Raw genomic sequence first — 13,023 nt, 5'->3', positions numbered from 1 at the left:
ATCAGGTAGAGAGAATCAGGGAGATTTTGTTTGCCTGGGTCACATGGTCTCAGTGAAGAAGCACTCCTATTGCAAGCAGCCCCAGCCTGTGAAGTTCACTCCAGACTCTGATCACTGGAGAGGTTGCACAGCTGTCTTGGGCTCCAGCAGAGGAATCTGGGGGCTACAACCAATAGTGACTTTGAAGGACTCTCTACTTTAGAAAGGCATTGGGCAGAACCCCAGTCAGTGACAAACTGTGTAGCTTGAAATAAAAGGAATAGTCTTTCCCACCTGAGTGCAAGGTCAGAGCTCCTCCCCCCATATATGGAGCCACCCAGACTTCCCCATCCTGCTGGTTTGGCCACACAGCCTGGGAGCAGCACCGGTCTGGGATTCTTGACCTGAACTGCGGGGTTCGGACCCCGGGCAGAGGAGCAGAGCTGGGAATTTAGATCCCCCTTTTGTTGAGACCAGCCACATGGAGAGATAGGAATCCTGCACAGGGCTGATTTTCCGTACCCTCCTTCTTGGTTGGGTAGTACAGGAGGACCAGTGCTGTATAGAGCTGGGATTTTTGGATGGTGTCTGCAGGGAGACTTCTGTCAGGGACACAGATAGATGAGTGATGAACTCTGTGACTTCATTGTGGTGAGGCAGATCGGAGCTTCCTGTGAATTCCAAGGCATAGCCCCGAGAAAGAGAGGTAGTGCCTGTCACCCCTTCCTGCAGGCTATGGGAACCACACCCAAAAGGAGACTGTTTGGTTCAGCCCTGTAAAGTCCCAGATAACCCTGCTGGGTGCAGTTCTGTGGGGACAGGAGAGTGGCTCAGAGCGGGCCATTCAAAGAGTGAGACCCTTGAAGGTTATTGTCTAGGACAGGGAGGAAGTGCTTAGCCCCCTCCTGTGGGCTGGGCTGGCAACAACCTCAATAGGAGACTCTTGATCAATGCCCCTGAGCTCAGGGAGGCTGAACCTGCTCTTGCAGAGGAAACTGCAGGCTAGACCCAACATGAACCTGCAGCAAGCCACCTTACGGGGAACTAGAGATAGATACTCTGGCAGAGCCTGAAGAGTTTGGCTTTGAAGCAGGGACTGATTTCCTTTCACTGAGTGCCTGAATGCATAATCCCCAAACAAGGGGCCCACTAGCCTGAGCTAGGCTAGCCTGGGTCTATCCTATGACCCTCTCCGGAAAGCACTGGAGGAAGGCCTGGCAACCTCAGGGGGAAGGTATAGGAAACTCAGTCTGACCACAGATTTGCCCCCAGCCTAAGCTGGAAGAAGCCAACCCCATATGCACAGATTAGACCCTCCCACACATGCACAGGTCTAGTAGACACAGACACAAACAGTAAACAGAGTGGTAGCCCAGGGCCAGTTACACACAAAGTCTGACACCAACCCAAAAGGACCCAGAACCAACACAATAAGTGGTGGGCTTCAGTCTACACCAGAGTTCAACCAAACTACACACATAAATGGCACACCAGAGTGGGGATCCCAACAGACTCCAGACCTTGCTGGGAACAACCATGCCTAGGGAGGTAGGCCCTACAGAATCTCATATATGGTGATCAAGGTTTATCTTTATACACACCCAGCCTAAAGAGTTAACAGTTGTGCCACTGAGCCCAACACATAGAAACAAACACAAGAGATAGCCACAATGGAAAGACAAATAATCAGACCCCAAATGGAAAACAGGAGGAATCTCCAGAAAAAGGGCTAAATGAAATTGAGGTAAGCAATGTATCAGAAACAGGTTTCAAAGTGATGGTTATAAAGATGCTCAAAAGCATGAAAAAGGATATAGAAACCATGAACAATAACCAGTTGAAAATAAAGAATACCTTATCTGACATGAAGCACACACTGAAAGGCCTGGCCAGCATGACTTAGTGATTAAGCATCAACCCATGAACCAGGAGGTCACAGTTCAATTCCTGGTCAGGACACATGCATGTGCAGGGAACAGCCAATAAATGATTCTCTCTCATCATTGATGTTTATATCTCTCTCTCCCTCTTCCTTCCTCTCTGAAATCAATAAAAATCCTATATAATAAAGAGGTAATATGCAAATTGACCATCACTCCAAAACACAAGATGGCCGCCCCCATGTGGACAAAAGATGGCTGCCACAAGATGGCCAGCTGGGGAGGGCAGTTGGGGGCGATCAGGCTTGCAAGGGAGGGCAATTAGGAGTAACCAGACTGCAGGGAAGGACAGATGGGGGGGACCCAGGCCTGCAGGGGAAGGCAGTTGGGAGCAAACAGGCTGGCGGGGGAGGCAGTTGGAGGGGACCAGGCCAACAGGGGAGGGTGGTTGAGGGGGATGAAGGCCTGCAGTGGAGGGCAGTTGGGGGTGATCAGGCCTGTAGGGGAGGGCAGTTGGGGGCAACCAGGCCTTCATGGGAGGGCAGTTGGGGGCAGCCAGGCCTGCAGGTGAGGGCAGTTGGGGGTAATGAGGCCAGCAGGGGAAGGCAGTTGGTGGTGACCAGGCCGGCAGGAGAGGGCAGTTAGGGGTGACCAGGGTGGCAGGGGTGGGCAGTTAGGGGCAATCAGGCCAAGAGGGGAGGGCAGTTAGGGGCAACCAGGCTGGCAAGGGAGGGTAGTTAGGAGTGACCGGGCCAGCAGGGGAGGGCAGTTTGGGGCAACCAGGCTGGCAGGGGAGGGCAGTTAGGGGCAATCGGCTGGCAGGGGAGCAGTTAAGCATTGATCAGGCTGGCAGGGGAGTGGTTAGGGGGTGATCAGGCTGACAGGCAGACGTGGTTAGGGGCAATCAGGCAGGCAGGCAGGCAGGCAAGTGGTTGGGAGCCAGCAATCCTGGATTATGAGAGGGATCGGGCCTAAACAGGCTGTTGGACATCCTTCGAGGGGTTCCAGATTGGAGACGGTGCAGGATGGGCTGAGGGACACACCCCCCCATGCACAAATTTCGTGCACTGGGCCTCTAGTATATATATAAAAAGGATACACTGGGACGAAAAACAAGTAGGATGAACAAAGCAGAGGACCAAATCAGTGAATTAAAAGACAAGATAGAATCATTCAATCAGAGCAGAAAAAAAAAAAATAATTAAAAAGCAGGAGGATAGTCTAAGAGAACTTTAGGACAACATGAAATGTAACAAGATCTACATAGGGGTATCAGAGGAGAAAAAATGGAGTGGGGGACAGAGTATCTGTTTGAAGAATTATGGACAGAAAACTGCCATATCTGGTGAAGGAAAATGTCACCCAAGTTCAGGGAGCGCACAGGTCCCAATTAAAATGCACTGAAAGACACATCATAGTTAAAAATGGCAAACATAAAAGACAAAGAGAGAATCTTAAGGGCAGCAAGAGAGAGTAAGTTACCTACAAGGGAGATCCCATAAGGAAGTCAGCTGATTTCTCAACAGAAACACTATAGGCCAAGAGGGAATGGCATGAAGTATTCAAATTAATAAAAAGCAAGGATCTGAAATCAAGACTGCTCTCTCTAGGAAGGCTATCATTCAAATTGAAGGTGAAATAAAAGAGCTCCACAAACAAACAAACAAACAAAAAGGCTAAAGGAGTTTATTACCACAAAACCCGCATACAAGAAGTGTTAAAGGGACTGCTGTAAGAAGAAGAAGAAGAAATTTATAGAGAGAGAAATGTATACATAAAGAATAAAAACAGCAATAAATAAGTACCTATCAATAATAACCTTAAATGTAAATGGATTAAATGCTCCAATCAAAAGACATAGGGATAAGAATGGATAAGAAAACGTGACCTATATATATGCTGCCTACAAGAGACCCACCTCAGAACAAAAGACTCACACAGAATGAAAGTAAAAAATGGAAAAAATTTTTCGATGCAAATGGAAATGAAAAAAAAAGGAAGGGTAGAAATACTATACCTGACAAAATAGACTTCAAAGCAAAGGCCATAGCAAGAGACAAAAAAGGTCACTACAGGAGAAACCAAGATGGCGGCATAGGTAAACACCTGAAATTGCTGCCGCACACAACCACTTCAAAACTACAACTAAAAGACAAAACGGATATAATCCAGAACCACCGGAAGGCTGGCTAAGTGGAAATTCTACAACTAGAAGGGAATAGAAAAGCACACTGAGATTCAGAGGAGCTGCGGAAGCAAAGTGCAGAGGTACGGAGGTGTGCACACAGAAAGGGCTGGCAAATGAGTATGCGGCTGTCCTTTTCAATTCGCAGGGAGACACAAGCTCCCGACTGCTCTGAACTCCAGTTCCAGGCGAGACTCTGGGGACCCAGACTCATACAGGGAGAAACTAGACTGTCTGGCAGTGGGTGAAACTCAAGGGCAGCTTTCTCTCAGAGGTGCTTGCAGCAATTACCAAGGGACACTGAGACCCGGGGGCCTCTTAGGGCAGGGCTGATGGGAAGCCATTGCTGTTTGCTACGCCCTGAGACTCTGCCCCACCCCAGCTGTGCGCAGAGGCTTTTGCATATGAATGGCCTGGTTCTTTGAAATCTAAACTTACCTAACAAACTGCAGCTGAGTCAGGGAGACCCAGAACATCCAAAAGAAGGCACAAGGCCCCACAGCAGCTTCCATTGCTTCACAGCTGGGCCTCATCTGGGCACCTCCAAAACCCAAACAAAGAAGAGGAATCTGCAGGTCTCTCTGTAGCTCCTGCTGGGTGGCCTCAGGCAGAGGCTAAATTTGCACCTCCTTGGAGATCCAAGAGCCAGTGTACCCACTGGTCAGAGTGGGACCATCAAGATTACAACTCCTTAGATCTATAAGGGACATACTCAAGGGGAAGACTCAGTGAGCACCAAAGCCCCACTGAAGCAAGTCTTGCCTCATAAGGGTGTCTCCAGCACAGAAGTTCTCCCAGCTTAGACACAGCTGATCCTCATAGCCAGTTGGCCTGGAGGTCAATTCCTCCCAGTGACACCAACAACAATCAAGGCTTAACTACAACAAGACTGTGCACACAGCCCACAAAGGGATGCACCAAGAGTGTCCACCTCAGGTAACTGGGGAGGCTGAGCCTCTGGGCCCTATAGGACACCTAGCACACAAAGCCACTCTATCAACACAGGGAAGCAGCCAAAATTCGGAGACAAAGAAACAGGTCACAAATGACAGAAATGGAGGAAAGCAAATGACTGGATATAGAGTTTAAAACCATGGTTATAAGGTTTTTCAAGAATCTTCTAGAAACTGCCGATAAATTTAGTGAGACCCTTGAGGATATGAAAAAGGACCAACTAGAAACTAAGCATACACTGACTGAAATAAAGAATAATATACAGAGATCCAACAGCAGACTAGAGGATCCCAAGAATCAAGTCAAAGATTTGAAATACAAAGAAGCAAAAAACACCCAATTGGAAAAGAAAAAAGAATCCAAAAATATGAAGATAGTGTAAGGAGCCTCTGGGACAACTTCAAGCATACTAACATCCAAATTATGGGGGTGCCAGAAGAAGAGAGAGAGCAAGATACTAAAAACCTATTTGAAGAAATAATGACAGAAAACTTACCCCACCTGGTGAAAGAAATAGACTTACAAGTCCAGGAAGCACAGAGAACCCCAAACAAAAGGAATCCAAAGAGGACCACACCAAGACACATCATAATTAAAATGCCAAGAGAAAAAGACAAAGAGAAAATATTAAAAGCAGCAAGAGAAAAACAGTTAGTTACCTATAAGGGGGCACCCATACAATTGTCAGCTGATTTCTCAACAGAAACTATGTAGGCCAGAAGGGAGTGGCAAGAAATATTCAAAGTGATGAATAGCAAGAACCTACAACCAAGACTACTCTAACCTGCAAAGCTATCATTCAGAATTGAAGGGCAGATAAAGAGCTTCACAGATAAGAAAAAGCTAAAGGAGTTCATCACCACCAAACCAGTAGGAGTTCATCACCACCAAAACAGTATTATATGAAATGCTGAAAGGTATTCTTTAAGAAGAGGAAGAAGAAGAAAATGGTAAAGATAAAAATTATGAACAACAAATGCATATCTATCAACAAGTGAATCTAAAAATCAAGTGAAAAAAATCTGATGAACAGAATAAACTAGGAATATAATAGAATCAGGGGCATAGAAAGGGAGTGGACTGACAATCCTCGGGGGGAAAGAGGTGTGGGGGGTGTGGGAAGAGACTGGACAAAAATCATACATGTATGGATGAGGACAGTGGGGGTGGTAAGGGCATGGGGAGAGTGGGAACTGGGTGGAGGGGAGCTATGGGGAGAAAAAAGAGGAACAACTGTAATAATCTTAACAATAAAGATTTAACAAAAATTAAAAAGGTCACTACATAATACTAAAGGATCAATCCAACAAGAGGATATAACCCTGATAAACATGTATGCGCCCAAATAGGACCACATAAATATGTATTTTAAAAAACACTCTTGGAGAACTTTAAGTGAAAGATTGACAGCTATACAGTCATTGTAGGTGACTTTAACACCCCACCAACATCACTGGATAGATCTTTCCCCCCGCCCTCCCAAAAAAAATAAAAAATGAAACTGCAACCTTAAGTGACACACTAGATCAGATAATTTAATTGATATTTACAGAACATTTCATGCCAAAGCTTCAGAATATACATTCATCTCAAGTGTACATGGGACACTCTCAAATATAGACCACATGTTAGAACACAAAATAACTCTCTATAAGTTCAAGAACATTGTATCAATCATCTTTTCAGATCATAATGGCAAAAAAATAGAAATCAACTAAATAAAAATACTCAAAAACATTCAAACACATGGAGGCTAAATAGCATATTATTTAACAATGAATGCATTACCAATAAGATCCAAGAAGAAATAAAAAACTTCCTGGAAACAAATGAAAATGAATAGACAACAACCCAAAATCTATGGGACAGTAAAAGCAGTCCTGAGACAGAAGTACATAGCATCACAGGCCTACTTCAAGAAACAAGAAAAGTCTCTAAGGAACTATCTAACCCTACAACTAAAAGAACTAGAAAGAGAACAACAAGAAAATCCCAGAGTAAGTAGAAGGAAGGCAATAATAAACATCAGACTGGAAATAAATATCATAGAGAATAAAAAAGAAACTATACTAAAGATCAATGAAAGCAAGAACTGGATCTTGGAAAAAATAAACAAGATTGATGAACCTTTAGCCAGACTCATCAAGAACCAAAGACAGAGGGCCCAAGTAAAATCCATAATTGAAAGAGGTAAAGTAACAACTGACATCACAGAAATACAAAGGATTGTAAGAAAATACTATGAACAACTATATGTCAACAAATTGGACAAACTAGGCAAAATGGAAAAATTCCTAGAAACACACAAAAACTCAATCAAGAAGAATCAGAACACCTTAATAGGCCGATAACACCTAATGAAATTGAAGCGGTAATTTAAAAAAACTCCCAGAAAACAAATGTGCTGGGCTAGAAGGCTTCACAGGTGAGTTTTATGAAACATTCAAAGAAGAACTAACACCTATCCTCCTCAAACTACTCCAAAAAATTCAAGAGGAGGGAAGACATCCACATTCTTTTTTTGTTGTTCCTGTTAATCCTCACCTAAGGATATTTTTCCCATTGAGTTTTAGAAAGAGTGGAAGGGCAGGATAGAGACAGAGAGAAACATCCATGTGAGAGAGACACATTGATTGGTTGCCTCCCACAAGCATGCTGACCCGGGCCAGTGATAGAGCCTGCAACAGAGGTACATGCCCTTGACCAGAATCGAATCTGTGACCTTTCAGTCCTTGGGTCAATGCTCCAAACACTGGGCAAAACTGGCTCAGGCCACACTATTTTAACGAGGCTAGCATTATCCTAATTCCAAAACCAGATAAAGACAATACACAGAAAGAATATATTACAGGCCAATATCCTTGATGAACAAAGATGATAAAATCCTCAACAAATATTAGCAAATCAGATCCAGCAATAAATTAAAAAGATCATACAGCATGGCCAAGTGGGATTTATTCGGGGGATGCAAGGCTGGTATAATCGTCGCAAATCAATAAACGCGATACATCACATAAACAAAATGAAGTATAAAAATTATATAATCATATAAAAAGACACAGAAAAAGCATTTGACAGAATCCAGGACCCAATTTTGATTAAAAAACTCTCAGCAAAGTGGGAATAGAGGGATCATACATCAATGTAACAATGGCCATGTATGACAAACTTATAGCCAACATCATACTCAATCGCAAAAACTAAAAGTGTTTCCTTTAAGATCAGGAATAAGACAGGATGTTCACTTTCACTACTCTTATTCAACATAGTACTGGAAGTGCTAGCCACAGTGACCAGACAAAAAAATAAAAGGCACCCAATTTGGAAAGGAGGAAGTTAAACTGTATTATTCCACATGACATGAAATTGTATTAGAAAACCCTGAAGACTCCACCAAAAATTGATAGATTTAATAAATGAATTTGGCAAATTAATATGATAGAAAATTAACATGCAGAAATTGATGGCATTTTTATACACCAGCAATAAACTCTCAGAAAGAGAAACTAAAAATACAATCCTATTTACTTTGCAAGAAAAGAAAAAGATATCTAGGAATAAACTTAATGGAGGTAAAAGACGTGTAGTCAGAACACTAGGAGATTGCAAAACAAATAGAGGAAGATACAAACAAGTGGAAGCATATACTGTATTCATGGATTGGAAGAATTAACATTATTAAAATGTCTATATAACCCAAAGTAATCTATAGATTCAAAGTGATCCCTATTAAAAAATGAATGGTGCCCTGGCTGATGTTGCTCAGTGGTTAAATCATCAGCCAATGCACCAAAGGGTCTCGGGTTCAAGGGCACATAGCTGGGTTGCACATTTCATCACCCGCCTTGGTGTGTCTCTCTCAATCGATGTTCCTTTCTCTCTCTCCACCTCCCTCCCTCCCTTCCACTCTCTAAAAATCAATGGAAAAAAATATCCTTGGGTGAGGATTAACAAAACAAAAAAAAAATATCAATGGCATATTTCACAGATCTAAAACAAATATTCCAAAAATTTATATGAAAGCAAAAAAGACTACCAATAGTCACAGTAATCTTGAGAAGAACAAATGGGGGGAATCACAATACCAGATATCAAACCATACTACAAAGCCAATGCAATCAAAACAGCCTATTACCGGCACAAGAATAGGCATATAGACCAATGGAACAGAACAGAGGGCCCAGAAATCAACCCATATCTTTATGGTCAAGTAATGCTAGACAAAAGAGGCAAAAGAATACAATGGAGTAAAGGCAGTCTCTTCAATAAATTGTTTTGAGAAAATTGGACAGGTACATTCAAAAAAAATAAAAAGGAAACTAGACCACCAACTTACACTATACACAAGAATAAACTCAGAATAGGTAAAAGTCTTAAATTTAAGTTGTGAAACCATAAAAAGCCTGGGAGAAGATATATGCAGGAAAATCTCAGACAATAAACTAGAAGTATTTTCACCAATACAACTCGTAGGGCAAGAAAAAAATACATATCAAAGTAAAAAGCTTCTGCACAGCAAAAGAAACCATCAACAAAATGAAAGGGAAACCCACGGTGAGAGAACATATTCGCCAATGATACATCTCTGATAACGCCTAATTTCCAAAATATATAAAGCACTCATACAACTCAACACTAGGAAGACAAATAATACAATTAAAAAATGGGCAGAGGACCTGAAGGGACACTTCTCCAAAGATGACATTCAGATGGCCAATAGACATATGAAAGAATGTTCAATGACACTAATCATCAAAGAGATGCAAATTAAAACCACAATGAGGTATCACCATATAACTGCCAGAATGGCTACTATCAGTAAATCAACAAACAAGTGCTGGTGAGGATGTGGAGAAAGGGAACCCTAGTACACTGCTGGTGGGAATGTAGACTGCTGCAGCCATTCTGGAAAACAGTACGGAGTTTCCTCAACAAAATTAAAATGGAACTGCCTTTTGACCCAGCGATCCCACTTCTGGGAATATATCCTAAGAATCCCTAAACATCAGTTCGAAAGAATGTTTGCACTCCTATGTTCATAGCCACATCCTATCTAATAAAAGAGTAATATGCAAATTGACTGTACCTCCACCACACCCACAAGCCACGCCCACCAGCCAATCAGGAGCAAGTAGGCAAATTAACCCAACCAAGATGGCTGCGGCCACAAAGCGAGCAGAAGGCTTGGGTTTCCCCGGCAATGGAGGAAGCCAAGCTTTCCGCACACCCTGGCCTGCCCTGGACTCCACTCAAGGCTACAAAGTTTCAATTATAAAAGATAAATAAATCCCCCCAAAAATGGAGGCAGCCACAGAGCTTGAGAGAACAGGAGGCTTGAGTTGCCCCCAGTGATGGAGGAAGCCAAGCTTCCACAGCCTTGGCCTGCCTTGGCCTCCACTCAAGGCTACAAAGTTTCAATTATAGAAGATAAATAAATCCCAGATACCAGGGCCTTCACTTGGGTCGCCGGGGGGTGTGGCCGGCCTGCAAACCACCACAGGCCCCTCGCCCACGCTGCCCCACACCCCAAGGGAACCCATACCCTGATCCGGGACACCCATCAGGGCAAACCAGCTGGCCCCCACCCGTGCACCAGGCCTCTATCCTATCTAATAAAAGAGTAATATGCAAATTGACCATCACTCCAACACACAAGATGGCTGCCCCCATATGGTAAAAGATGGCTGCCCCCATGTGGACTCAAGATGGCCACCACAAGATGGCCAGCAGGGGAGGGAAGTTGGGAGCGAACAGGCCTGCAAGGGAGGGCAGTTGTGGGCAATCAGGCCAGCAGAGGAGGGGAGTTGGGAGGGACCAGGCCTGCAAGGGAGGGCAGTTGGGGGCGATCAAGCCTGCAGGGGAGGGCATTTACGGGTTACCCAGGCCTGCAGGGTAGAGCAGTTGGGGGGGACCAGGCCTTCAGGGGAGGGCAGTTAGGGGTGACCAGGCCAGCAGAGGAGGGAAGTTGGGGGCGACCGGGCTTGCAGGGAAGGGCAGTTGGGGGGACCCAGGCCTGCAGGGGAGGGCAGTTGGGGGGGACCAGACCTGCAGGGGAGGGCAGTTAGGGGTGACCAGGCCTGCAGGGGAGGGCAGTTAGGGGCAAACAGGCTGGCAGGGGAGCAGTTAGGCATCAATCAGGCTGGCAGGCAGAAGCGGATAGGGGCAATCAGGAAGGCAGGCAGGTGAGCAGTTGGGAGCCAGCAGTCCTGGATTGTGAGAGGGATGTCCGACTGCCCGTTTAGGCCCGATCCCAGGATTGGAGAGGGTGCAGGCTGGGCTGAGGGACACATTCTCCCCCGCACCCCCTTGTGCACGAATTTTGTGCACCTGGCCTCTAGTTATTTATAATAGTCAAGTCTGGAAAGAGTCCAAGTGCCCATCAGTAGATAAGTGGATTAACAAACTGTAGTGGATTTTCACCATGGAATACTATGTGGCTATAATAAAGAAGGATCTCTTACCCTTTGTAACAGCATGGATGGACTTGGAGATTATTATGCTAAGCAAAAAAAAAGCCAGTCAGAGAAAGACAAATACCATATGTCTAATATGTGGAATCTAATAAACATAACTGATGAACAAAATAGGGCCAGAGGCATGGACACATGGAACAGACTGACAGATCTGAGAGGGAAGGGGCATGGAGGTTGGGAAGAGATTCAGCATAGAACATATATGCATATATGCATTAGCCCATGGACATGGACAGTAGTGTGGTAAAGGCCTGGGATGTGGCAATAGCTGGGAGGAGTGAAAAAGGGTGGGGGGAAATGGAGGACATCTGTAATAATATCAATAACAATAAAAAGGATATGCAAATTTAATAATTTGAAAGTATTAGGTAGCCACCTCAAAAAGTTCTATTAATTTATCCTACTACCAAAATCATATAAACATATTTATTTCCCTATAACCTGGGTAACTCTTGGCATTATCAAGTTTTTAAATCCCCACCAGTCCAGTATTGTTCAGACATCATGTTTTCTTTTGTATATTATCTGTGCATATGCTTTGCCAATTTTTCTAAAAATGTTCTTTCTTTCTTATTAATTTTTATATACTCTCCATATATTAAAGTATTAGCCTTCTTTCATATATATTGAAATTTTTTTCCTGCAATCTCATGTCTAAGTTTCTTTGTTGTTGTTGTTAATCCTCACCCAAGGATATTTTTTTCCATTGATTTTTAGAGAGTGGAAGAGAGGGAGGGAGGAGAAGAGAAAGAGAGAGAGAGAGAGAGAGAGAGAGAGAGAGAGAAACATCAATGTGAGAGAGACACATTAATTGTCTGCTTCCCACACATGCCCAGAACAGGGTTGGGGATTGAACCTGCAACTCAGCTATGTGCCCTTTACTGGGAATCAAACCCATGACCCTTTGGTACACAGGCTGATGCTGTAACCACTGAGCATACCAGCCAGGGCTTATTTATCTGTTTCATGTATGATATCTTTTTCTGTTCAGAAAGTTTTCTACAGTAATATCAGTTCTTTTTCTACTTGAAGTTTACAACATTAACGTCTTACTCTACTTTTTGTGATTTTTAAAAACTTGAGTATTTAATTTGTTGGGATTTGTTTTTGTGTGTGGTATAAAAAGGGACTGACTTTATTGTTTCTAACTGAATCATCAATTAATCCAATCCATTTACAAAATGATTTCATTGTTTTCCCTGTAACATAAAATGCCACCATAATCTATACTAAATATGCACATATACTGAGGTCTGTTTTGAAATACTAAACTTTTTTTTTAATTTCTGTAGATTCATAATATGTTTTCATATATAACAGGGACAGTTTCTCTTCATTTTATCTTTACAAATGAACTTGAGAATAAATATTGTCAAGGCCTAAAGTAATTTCATTCTGCTTTGGATTTCATAAGACATTTAAATTAGTTTTACTATTTTATATACCTAGAAAGCATAGGCTAAAAATAAATGCATCATCAAAAACAAAATGGCATCTAATTGGGATAGGCCCTGTAATAAACTCTTTAGCTCATTTAATCTACAAAACACTC

The 13,023-nt window shown here is 43.2% G+C and overlaps 1 protein-coding gene across 2 annotated transcripts in view; it reads right to left on the bottom strand.

Annotated features, from left to right (window-relative positions):
• Positions 1–13,023, bottom strand: part of MPP7 (MAGUK p55 scaffold protein 7) — a 365,049-nt gene that overhangs the window by 88,586 nt on the left and 263,440 nt on the right. The gene's annotated exons all lie outside the window — the stretch shown is intronic.

The sequence above is a fragment of the Plecotus auritus genome (genome assembly GCF_963455305.1).
Source record: "Plecotus auritus genome assembly, chromosome: 1".
NCBI lineage: Eukaryota > Metazoa > Chordata > Mammalia > Chiroptera > Vespertilionidae > Plecotus > Plecotus auritus.
The sequence above is the reverse complement of the archived record's forward strand: the minus strand, read 5'-3'. Positions and strand labels throughout refer to the sequence as shown.